The following is a 10,552-nucleotide window of genomic DNA, read 5'->3' on the forward strand; positions in this document are numbered from 1 at the left end:
AAGGAGGAAGAAACCTCTTAAGGATGAGGCTTAAGGATGAGGCTTGCAACCTGCCAGAGGGGTGAACGCATGTTCCAGGCAAACCGGAAGCTGCTCATGTTATGTGGTGGTGGGAACTCAGCGAGGACCTGTGATTTGTCCTTCTGTTTTCCAACTTGGGGATGGTAGGAAGAATCAGGACATGTGTGCTCTAGGAGTGGGCGGTGGGGGGCGGTCCGGGGGGAGAGAGGAAGTATCACGTGGGAGAGACTTGAGTCCCCTGGAAGGTGGCTTGTAGGGACCTGGATCAGCAAGCTACTGAAGAGAGGTGGGCAGGGGTGACCGGACGGGCACCAGTGACATCACTCTGATGGTGACCTGGAGGATGAGCAGACACAAAGTGAGAGAAATAGAGGGAAGGACCCCGCAGCCAGAGCAAAGGAAAGTGCAGAGCAGGCTTCAAGGCTTACGATGATGAATGGTGTGTGTGACGGAAACCCTTCCCATCTGTCATTCTTCCCCCCCGCTGGCTTGCATATGTAGAAAACTCACTTCCAAAACCTCCCTTCTGGGGCTGGAGAAATGGCTTAGCGGCTCAGGCATTTGCCTGCGAAGCCAAATGTCCCAGGTTCGATTCCCCAGGAACCCACATAAGCTAGCTCCATGAAGGGACGCACACACCTGGAGTTTGTTTGCAGTGGCAGGAGGCCCTGGTATGCCCATTCCTTCTCTCCTCTGTCTCTCTTCTATCTCTGTCTGCTTGCGCATAAATAAATAAAATTAAAAATGGAGAGAGGGAAGGGATATGATGGAGAGCAGAGATATGAAGGGGAAAGTGGGGGAGGGGAGGGAAATACCATGGTTTGTTGTCTGTAAGTATAGAAGTTGTGTGTGTGTGTGTGTGTGTGTGTATACATATACATACATACATATATATATATATATGTGTGTGTGTGTGTGTGTGTGTGTTTTTAAGAATAGAAAAACAAAAAATCCCTTCCCAGAGGATTCATTGATTGACTGACTGATTTTTGCATGTGTGGTTTGGTGTGGACGTGTGTGAGATACATGCATGTGCAGTCACACAGAGAGAAATATTGTGTGATCTCCCTCTGTCACCCTGTTTCCTTGGCATGGTGTCTCCCTCTGAGTGGGGAGCCTCAGCTTTCACGAGCCCCAGGGGTTCTCCACTGCCGCTCCTCACAGATCTGGGGTGGTGGCCGTTCATGGCCGAGGCCAGCTGCCCATGTCATGCATAGCGGGGAATCAGACTCAGGCGCTCTCAGACACCATTGCTTGTAGCAAGTGCTTACCTGTAAGCCTTCTCCCTTACCCAGGAGTGCCTCCTCCAGCAAGGAGAAAAGAATGACTGCTTTTTAAAATATTTTATTATTATTATTTTTTTGACAGAGAAAGAGACAGACAGAGAGAGAATGGGTGTGCCACGGTCTCCAGCCATGGCCAACAACCTCCAGAAACGAGTGCCCCCTTGTGCACCTGGCTAACATGGGTCCTGTGGAATCGAACCTGGGTCCTTCGGCTTTGCAGGCAAATGCCTTAACTGCTAAGCCATTCCTCCAGCCCACGAAGGACTACTGATAGAATCTTTAGAATCTTGGGAACATAACATTGCTTGAGGTTCCTAACTTTTCCTGTTACCTTGATGAAGATCCTTTTGGTCCCTAATCTCAGTTTCTCCACCTGTAAATTAACTGCTATTCCTAGATCTCAGGATTGTTGTAGGGTCTAGAAGCAACAGGAAAACCAGCACCGTGCATTTCATAGTTGACAGTTTTTACTTATTTATATTTGTGTGTGTGCATGTGTGTGTGTATCTTCATTCATCCACTTTTTTTTTTCTTTTTCGAAGTAGAGCCTTACTCTAGCCCAGGCTGACCTGGAATTCACTATGGAATCCCAGGATGGCCTCAAACTCACGGCAATCCTCCTACCTCTGCCTCCTGAGTGCTGGGATTAAAGGCGTACGCCACCACGCCCGGCTCGTTCATCTATTTTCTTTCCAGCTATCATTGACTGAAGGCTTCCAGGGACATTAACTTTCCAGCAAAAATTGTCTCCCCTTGGCCAGAAAAAACCCTCAGGCCTGAAGTCTCAGGTGTCCACAGCAGTTCACAGTTGCACAAAGGTGAGCGCTCAAGCAGTTGGAGCGGGACAATGACAGCAATGGCCACAGGAACTTTACCCGAACCCTCCTCTTGCCCCCAGCACGGCATTGACAGATCCCCGGCTCTGCGCCCCATTAGCTGTTAGCTTGTGCTCTTGTCTTTGCACAGTGCTAGGCCGGAAAACGTTATGGCATCCCGTGCCTACAGCCTGTCTCCCGGTGAAGACTGGAAGCTTTCTCAAGGCAGGGGTTGTATCTCACACAGGCCCCTGACATTCGGGCTGACACACATTCAAAACATCCATTAGGGGCTGGAGAGATGGCTTAGCGGTTAAGCGCTTGCCTGTGAAGCCTAAGGACCCCGGTTCGAGGCTCGATGCCCCAGGACCCACATTAGCCAGATGCACAAGGGGGTGCACGCGTCTGGAGTTCGTTTGCAGCGGCTGGAGGCCCTGGCACACCCATTCTCTCTCTATATCTGCCTCTTTCTCTCTCTGTCACTATCAAATAAAAATGAGCAAACATCTGTTAGACGTTTATAACAAATGAACTTCCCTCAGAGTGGCAGTTCGGGAAGTTCCCCACGACCCCATGCTGCAGGCAGCTTCGCACTGCTGGCAGAAAACACCCGATCAAGAGCAGCCTGTGCGGGGACAAGGGTTTATTTTGGCTCACACACAGGAGGGGAAGCTCCATGACGGCAGGGATAACGATGGCATGAGCAGAGGGTGGACATCACCTCCTCGCCAACATCTGGTGGACAATAGCAGCAGGAGAGTGTGCCCACTGCTGGCAAGAGGAAGCTGGCTTTAACACTGATAAGCCTGCCCCAACAATACACCGCCTCCAGGAGGGCTTAACTTCCAAATCTCCATCAGCTGGGGACCTAGCATTCAGAACAACTAAGTTTAAGGGGGACCCCTGAATCAAACCACTGCACCCCACTCTGCCAGATGGGGTGGCACAGTTAGGCATTCCCCACACATGGTGGGAGATTGATGCCCCCTCCTGTTTCTTGACAAGTGCCTTTATCACACAGCATGTATAATTCCTGAACCACTTGCTGAGGAATTCCTGTCTCGATATGATAAGCTCCAAAGCCAGGATACTAGAAATTCAATTTCCAAAAGGAACTGTTTAGGGTGTCAGCTCTGCATTATGATAATTATCTGGGAGGATCCCTTCCTCTTTCTTTCTTTCTTTCTTTCTTTTTTTATTTGAGATAGGGTCTCGCTCTAGCTCAGGCTGACCTGGAATTCACTATGTAGTCTCAGGGTGGCCTCAAACTCTCGGTGATCCTCCTACCTCTGCCTCTCAAGTGCTGGGATTAAAGGCGTGCACCACCACGCCCAGCTTCTCTTTCTTCTTGAACTGCAAGAGGAAGCTCTTTTGCACCTCAATACAATGAATAGGGACAAGGACACTTCCCATGTGTGTGTCCTCCACCCCATCCCTAGCCACCTCCTCCATCTCCCTTCCCCATCTTGCCAGCACACGGGGAATGTGCCCTGCTCTGTGGAGCACATGCCTGAATAAGCCTGATTGCTTTCCTGTATTTCCTTAGAAAACTTTAAATATTCATCACGCTATTAAATTAAATGGGATTCTTTGACTGTCATTCTTTTCAACACACTGGGCTCTTCTCTCTGGTACCTATCCTTCCACCACTTGAAGCCTCCGGCGACTATGCATTGAATTGCCATCATTGCCCCCGGAGCCAGGCTCCCAGTGTAGTTGAGGGAGAGGCTGGTGCAAACAGCAAGAGTGGGTGGGGCTGGTTGCTCAGTTATCCGGGATCTGGGGGTGTCCAGGGCAACAGAGAAAGACCAGAGCTTCTCCTAGCTCAAGGAAAGAGCTCTGAGGATGGAAGACAAGATGGGAAGAAGACAGAGTGAGCCAAAGGTGAAATGGAACACACACACTCACACATCAACATAAGCCTTCCACCTTGCCGCTTCAACAAGTTTAAGGGCAAAGAAACTTGCCAGCCCTTCAGCAAATCCACTGTTCTTGGGCAGGGAAACAGGCATCTGGGTTGAATGACACGTTGCAGGCCCTCTAGCCCCTCAAGTCATTAAAATTTTTTGGCTTGCAGTGATAAAAGCTTAACAGCCAGAAGGGCCCAATGGGCACCTGTAGGAGAAGTTAGGATGATGGGTGGGGGTGTGAATATGTAGATTCGCTTGAATATTCTATAGCCTTGCGTTAAATTTCAATGCCACACATTATATTTTAATCTGCTCCCTCTGCCTGTGAGGTCCCTTAACAAGAAATCCACCAGCAAGCAGAGGGGACAAACGTGCCTGGCCAGGGGTCACTGTCTCCACATGGCAGTCATTTATAACTAGCCTGAAGTAGGATAACTCACCGCAGGGGACTGCCCTGAATAAGAGACCCGGCGCAGGGGCCGGGGGGGGGGGGTCACTGCAGCAAGGCATGCGCACTGCGGGCCAGGGATGGCGCTGCTTGGCGCAGGTTGCAGGCGCTTTCCCCTCTGCGGGCTCCAGCACCACACGGGAGCGGACAGCACCCTGCGGGGCTCCATTTAACTTCACCAGCACCACCGAGATTGTGGGGGCCAAGGGAAAGGCCCGTGGAGGGGGGCATTGTCCCAGCAGGGGTACCAGCTCGTGCCATGATTCTTTTTTTAACTTTAAACATTTTTATTTTATTTATTTGAGAAAGCGGGAGAGAGAGAAAGCATGGGCACCCCAGAGCCTTCAAACGAACTCCAGAAGCATGCACCCCCTTGTGCATCTGGCTTACGTGGGTCCTGGAGAATCGAACCTGGGTCCTTTGGCTTCGCAGGCAAATGCCTTAACCACTAAGCAATCCCTCCAGCCCCCGTGGTATGCTTCTATGCCAGGTCCATCCCTCGGGGACCCAACATTTGCATTTGCAAGCAACAATTTGCTCCTGAGTCCCCCTCCAGGCCCCTGAGCCCCCTGCCCTCCTCTCTATCAGCCACTTGTGAACTCAAGAGATAGATGCCCGCAGCCCGGGTACCCAGATCCGGCTGGTTATCAGGACCACTGTGGACATTGCTAGGAATGGATAAGTACTGGGGCATGTTGTGTGTTTGTTGTGTGGCACGGTTCTCTGAAATAAGCAACCATCGTCATCTTTATCAGAAGCAGCTGAGACCTCTCATAAGACTCTCCATACTGGCCCTGTTTGACGTTCCCTCATGGAAGGAGTGATGTAGGGAGGACCATCAGACCCTCACCTGAGGTTTCAGTTGCCCTCCTGTGCCAGCCGCAAGGATGGACCAGCTCTCCTGGTCTCAGAAGAAGGCAGAGTGTGCAGAGGCTGGAAGATCAAAGGACAGGGACTTCCACCGACACAGCCACAGTTGCCGTCCATGCTGGGATGAAAACTTTTGATGCTCTGGCTGCCTTGGGATCTCCACGCCTCTCCAATGTTCTGAGAGTAACCCCTCTCCAATGTTCTGAGAGTAACCCCTCTCCAATGTTCTGAGAGGAAGGCCAACGAATTATTGGTGTGCTAGGTTGACCTTTGGTGGAATTGACTTTTTTTTTAAAATTGTTTTATTTTTATTTATTTGAGAGTGACAGAGAGAGAAAGAGAGGGAGATAGAGAGAGAATGGGCATAACAGGGCCTCCAGCCACTGCAAACGAACTCCAGACGCGTGTGCTCCCTTGTGCATCTGGCTTACGTGGGTCCTGGAGAATCGAACCTTGAGCCAGGGTCCTTTGGCTTCACAGGCAAGTGCTGAACCACTCAGCCATCTCTCCAGCCCTGGAATTGACTTAATCTGTCTTGGGCACCCTTCCTGTGGGCGAGTAAACACTTGTTGGCCTCTCCTCAGAAAAGCACTCATGCTGTAGTAGAACAGGCATCCTCTCTGGCATTTTGGCATCAGTCAGAAAAGAAGGGCTTGAGAAATATGTTGCTGGAACACTTTTCCATCTTATTTCTTTTTGCAAACAAAAATCTCATCACTGCAAAAGAAAAACCTAAACAAACAACAAAGCCACAGCTCTCACTTCAAAGTGAATAAGGTCATTTATTTATTCTGGATTCAAATATGAGTGATCTTAACACAGATTCAGGTTGCCCCAAATATCATGTTCCAGTGTGGTAACAGTTTCATACACTCTTACGGTATTAGAACAATGACAATGATAAATCAAGATGCTTCTCAAATACATTGGTGAAAATAGCAATTCGGCAGGCTGTGGCAAAGCAGAGGACTCTCTGCTCCGAGTGTCCGGTCCTCTCTGATAAAGTCTTAGCTTCAAATTTAATGAATTTAAATGAATTGGTGGAAGCTTGGGGTCCTGTTTGTATATATATTCCCAAAGAATTCAACACTAGTCACAAGGGTGTTAGGTTACACACACAGGTGGGCCATGAGTATCTAAAGGTAGCCGCAAATAATTTGGCCTCCAATTTGTAACATCCAAACTTCCCACAACCGCAAAACTTCTAACCAGTCAAGTAGTCCTATAGAATGTTTAACACGAGTGTGCCTCTTTTCCTGTTAGTTTCAGTTCACACGTTCCGCCCAGACTTGTCTGCCTGTACACCCCCCTCACATCTGTCTTCCACCCTACACCCGGCCTCCCTGTGCCGTTCATTCCCTGAACTTTCAAAGAACTCATTATGTTCCAGACACCCGTGTTTATTCAAATATAAACAATGTGGAAGATGCGGAAGCTAGTCTCAGAGAGTTCCTCATTCCCCAGGGAAGACGGGCGGGCAGCTGAGTATTGCAACATGGAGTGGTAAGCGCCCCCCCACGCGGGCCATGTAGCTGAGGACCGTGGAAACAGGCTAGCACAAGGCATGTCCCCCAATAGACTCAGATGTTTTATTAAAGCTTGCAACTGGGCTGGAGAGATGGCTTAGCGGTTAAGCGCTTGCCTGTGAAGCCTAAGGACCCCTGTTCGAGGCTCGGTTCCCCAGGTCCCACGTTAGCCAGATGCACAAGGGGGCGCACGCGTCTGGAGTTCGTTTGCAGAGGCTGGAAGCCCTGGCGCGCCCATTCTCTCTCTCTCCCTCTATCTGTCTTTCTCTCTGTGTCTGTCGCTCTCAAATAAATAAATAAAAACTTTTTTAAAAAAAAAAAGCTTGCAATTTAGACGCCGGGTGTGGTGGCACACGCCTTTAATCCCAGAACTTGGGAGGCAGAGGTAGGAGGATCGCCATGAGTTCGAGGCCACCCTGAGACTACCCAGTTAATTCCAGGTCAGCCTGGACCAGAGTGAGACCCTACCTCAAAAAAAACAAAACCAAAAAGCTTGTAACTTAGATTCCCAGCTGCCTGAGTAGAGGAGGTGTCACTGTGGGTGCATCCTGGGGTGTAGCCCTAAGGTGTTACTGGGGCTGGATCTGGAATTCCAGCCTAAAGGTCATGCAGGGTGCTTGAACTCTGCCTGGGGTTCCCGGAGTGTGTTTGCTTGTGGTACTGCTGGTGGTTTTTTCTCTCTGTCTAGACTTGGTAAAGGAGGCCAGATTCTTCTGCCATCCTGGGACTTCCCCTGGATCTGTAAGCCTGAAATAAATGCCATGCCTCCCATAAACTCGGGTTGGCTTAGAGGTTCACCCCAGCAGCATGCAGCTGACTATAATGGTGGTCATGCAGCCACCCGTGGAGGGAACTGTCACTGCCTGGGTCCCGAGGCTTCTAGTTTCTCATGCACGGATTCCTTGGTGTCATGGGCAGCTCTCCGACTGTGGGGCAAAGAGTGCGCACCGCCAAGGACAGTGGTTGCTGCAGTTGTCACTCATCACGGAACCCCAGGGGAACGTCTGGCTTGCGGAGGGAGTTCTGCCATCGCCTCTTCTGCATCGTCACACTTTGTTCGATCCTCCCTTCCGTCTTGCCTTCTGTTTTCCCCGAGTATCCCTCTCTCCTACTTCTCAGCGTCTCTCCACCTTGGTGGCCCCCTTCAAATCAAGACTCCCTCTTTCCTTGTGCCCAGAGGTAAGATGCCGCCCTGTGAGGCGTGTGGTTTGCAGTGTCTGCTGTTGAGAGGGGTCCTGGAAGAGATGCACTTACACTGTTTGCCACAGCATGGTGTCCCGAGGGTAGGGTGACGTCTGACACTCGGAGAAGAGAACTCAGGGCAGCGTGACGCTGGGGTGGTAGGATCGGCCAAGCAGACCCCAGATGATCACCCAAGTCCCCACAAGCAGTTGTAACCCCTGGCTAGCATTTGTCCCTCTCACTGGAGGACACCCATGAGATGCCTTCCCTTCACAAATACAAAGTCTGCCCACTCTCACCTGCCTTGTTTTGCCTTGCTCTCTGCCCTTTGCCAGCCCACCACTTGGTATCTTTGGTGGTTTGATTCAGGTGTCCCCTATACACTTAGGTGTTCTGAATGCCAGGTTCCCAGCTGATGGAGATCTGGGAATTAACACCTCCTGGAGGGAGTGTATTGCTGGGGACGGGCTTATGGGTGTTATAGCCAGATCCCCCCTTGCCAGTGTTTGGCACACTCTTCTGTTGCTATGGTCCGCCTTATATTGGCCAGGGGGTGATGTCCACCCTCTGCTTATCCCATCGTTTCCCCCCATGCCATTGTGGAGCTTCCCCCTCAAGCCTGTAAGCCAAAATAAACCTCTTTTCCCCACACGCTGCTCTTGGTTGGGTGATTTCTACCAGCCACACAAACCTGGCCGCAGCAGCGCCACCTCACTTCTCTCCTCTGTTCTCAGGAGCGTGAGGCTTAGGAACCCACTCTCAGTTCTGTGCATCTTAAAGCTGCATTCATCCTGAATCCCCCAGCTCACCCCTCTGATCCAAGAGGCCACTGGATCAATTACTTTCTCATTGCTGAGACAAAATATTTGACAGGAAGCATCTTAAGGATGGGGAACCTAACTGGACTTGCGGTTCCATGGTGTGGCAGGTGTGGAGGCAGGAGCATGAAGCAGCCGGTCACACTGTAGCAGTCACCTAGCCCACCCCTAGAGTCCCACTTTCTCAAAAAATTCAACCTCCTAAGGGTCCCACAATCTTCTCAAACAGTGCCACCAGTCAGGATGTTCCCATGTTCCTATGGAAGACATTTCACAGCCAAACCACAGCAGTCACCCTGGTAGAGAACCTCCTCTATGCCTTTCTGTGAAAACTCCCAATTTTGGCTTCGGGTCCATTCAAGTCCGTGCATTTGACTACAAGACAAAAGAACCCCTCCTACCGTCCCTGGAATTGTTTTTTTCTACCTTAGAAAGTGACGGTGGTTTTGCCCCTGCATAAATCCGATTCCCGAGTCATGTCAATTTTTTTGTTTGTTTGTTTTGCCAAGGATAGCCATAAAAATCTAATTTACACCCCACTGTCCCACTTCCAGCAAGTAAGGTTTTGGATGAATATTGCTATTGTCATTGCTTCACTTTTCAATAAAAGATTATTTATTTCTTTGAGACACAGAGATAAAAAGGCAGACGCACAGAGGGCGAGTGTGGGTGCATCAGGGCCTTGTAGCCCCACAAACAGCAATACAGAGACTATTATTATCATTGTGAGGCAAGCCAAACAGACTGGCCTTTTTACTGTGAGACAGTGAGAGCAAGAGACAGAGAGAAAGAGAGAGAATTGGCATGCCAGGGCCTCCTGACACTGTAACCCAACTCCAGATGCTTGCGCCATCTGTGTGCATGGGCGACCTTGAGTGCTTGCGTTAACATGTGCCTCTGGTTTACAGGGGACCTGGAAAGTCAAACGCAGGTCACTGGGCTTCACAGGCAAGCACCTTCCTTAACCGCTAAGCCAGCTCTCCAGCCCTCATAGTCCCTTTCTGCACGTGTGGAAGTAGAAGCTGCCAGAGGTGGAACAACCTGCCCACGGTAACTATTGTCCTCAGACTGTGATACAAGTTCTGCGCCTTATTAATCCTGGAAAGACCTGCAGCGTGCAAGGACCTCAGCTTTAGAGAAAAGGAAGGTTCAGTCTCCCCCAGGTGGATGGATCTCTCCATCCTTGCTTGGCAAAAGGAGGCCATAGGATTTGGAGAATGTTAAATATGCACGATGGTTCTTTCCCCTGTCCTTCCCACATCCTCCCCGGCCCCTCCAGCGCTCCCTGGTTCAGGGCCTGCTGAGAATCTCTTATTGCACGCACCTGCATCTCCCTGCCTAAGGGCTTTAACTGGCGGTTAGGACACGCTTGGCTGTCATACCAAACAGGCTGCGATGCTAGGGAGTTGACACCCAAGGAGATGTTCCCAATCGGTGGCAGGAGGGAGTTAGTGATTAATGATCTCATGATGATACCTTAAGTGGGACGATTCTAGATCACATGCCCTCCACCAATTCTCAGAAGTTCCCAGTGTGGCTGGATGCCGGTTCTTTCCAGTGAGCAGCTGGTCACTTGCAAACCTATATTGGATAATTTTACTGGCTCATCCTCCAGTTCCCTATGGGCACGTGCAGAGATCACCTCTTGAGCTTGAATCTCAGACTCAGGGTCTACT

The sequence above is a fragment of the Jaculus jaculus genome, chromosome 8 (assembly GCF_020740685.1).
Source record: "Jaculus jaculus isolate mJacJac1 chromosome 8, mJacJac1.mat.Y.cur, whole genome shotgun sequence".
Lineage (NCBI taxonomy): Eukaryota > Metazoa > Chordata > Mammalia > Rodentia > Dipodidae > Jaculus > Jaculus jaculus.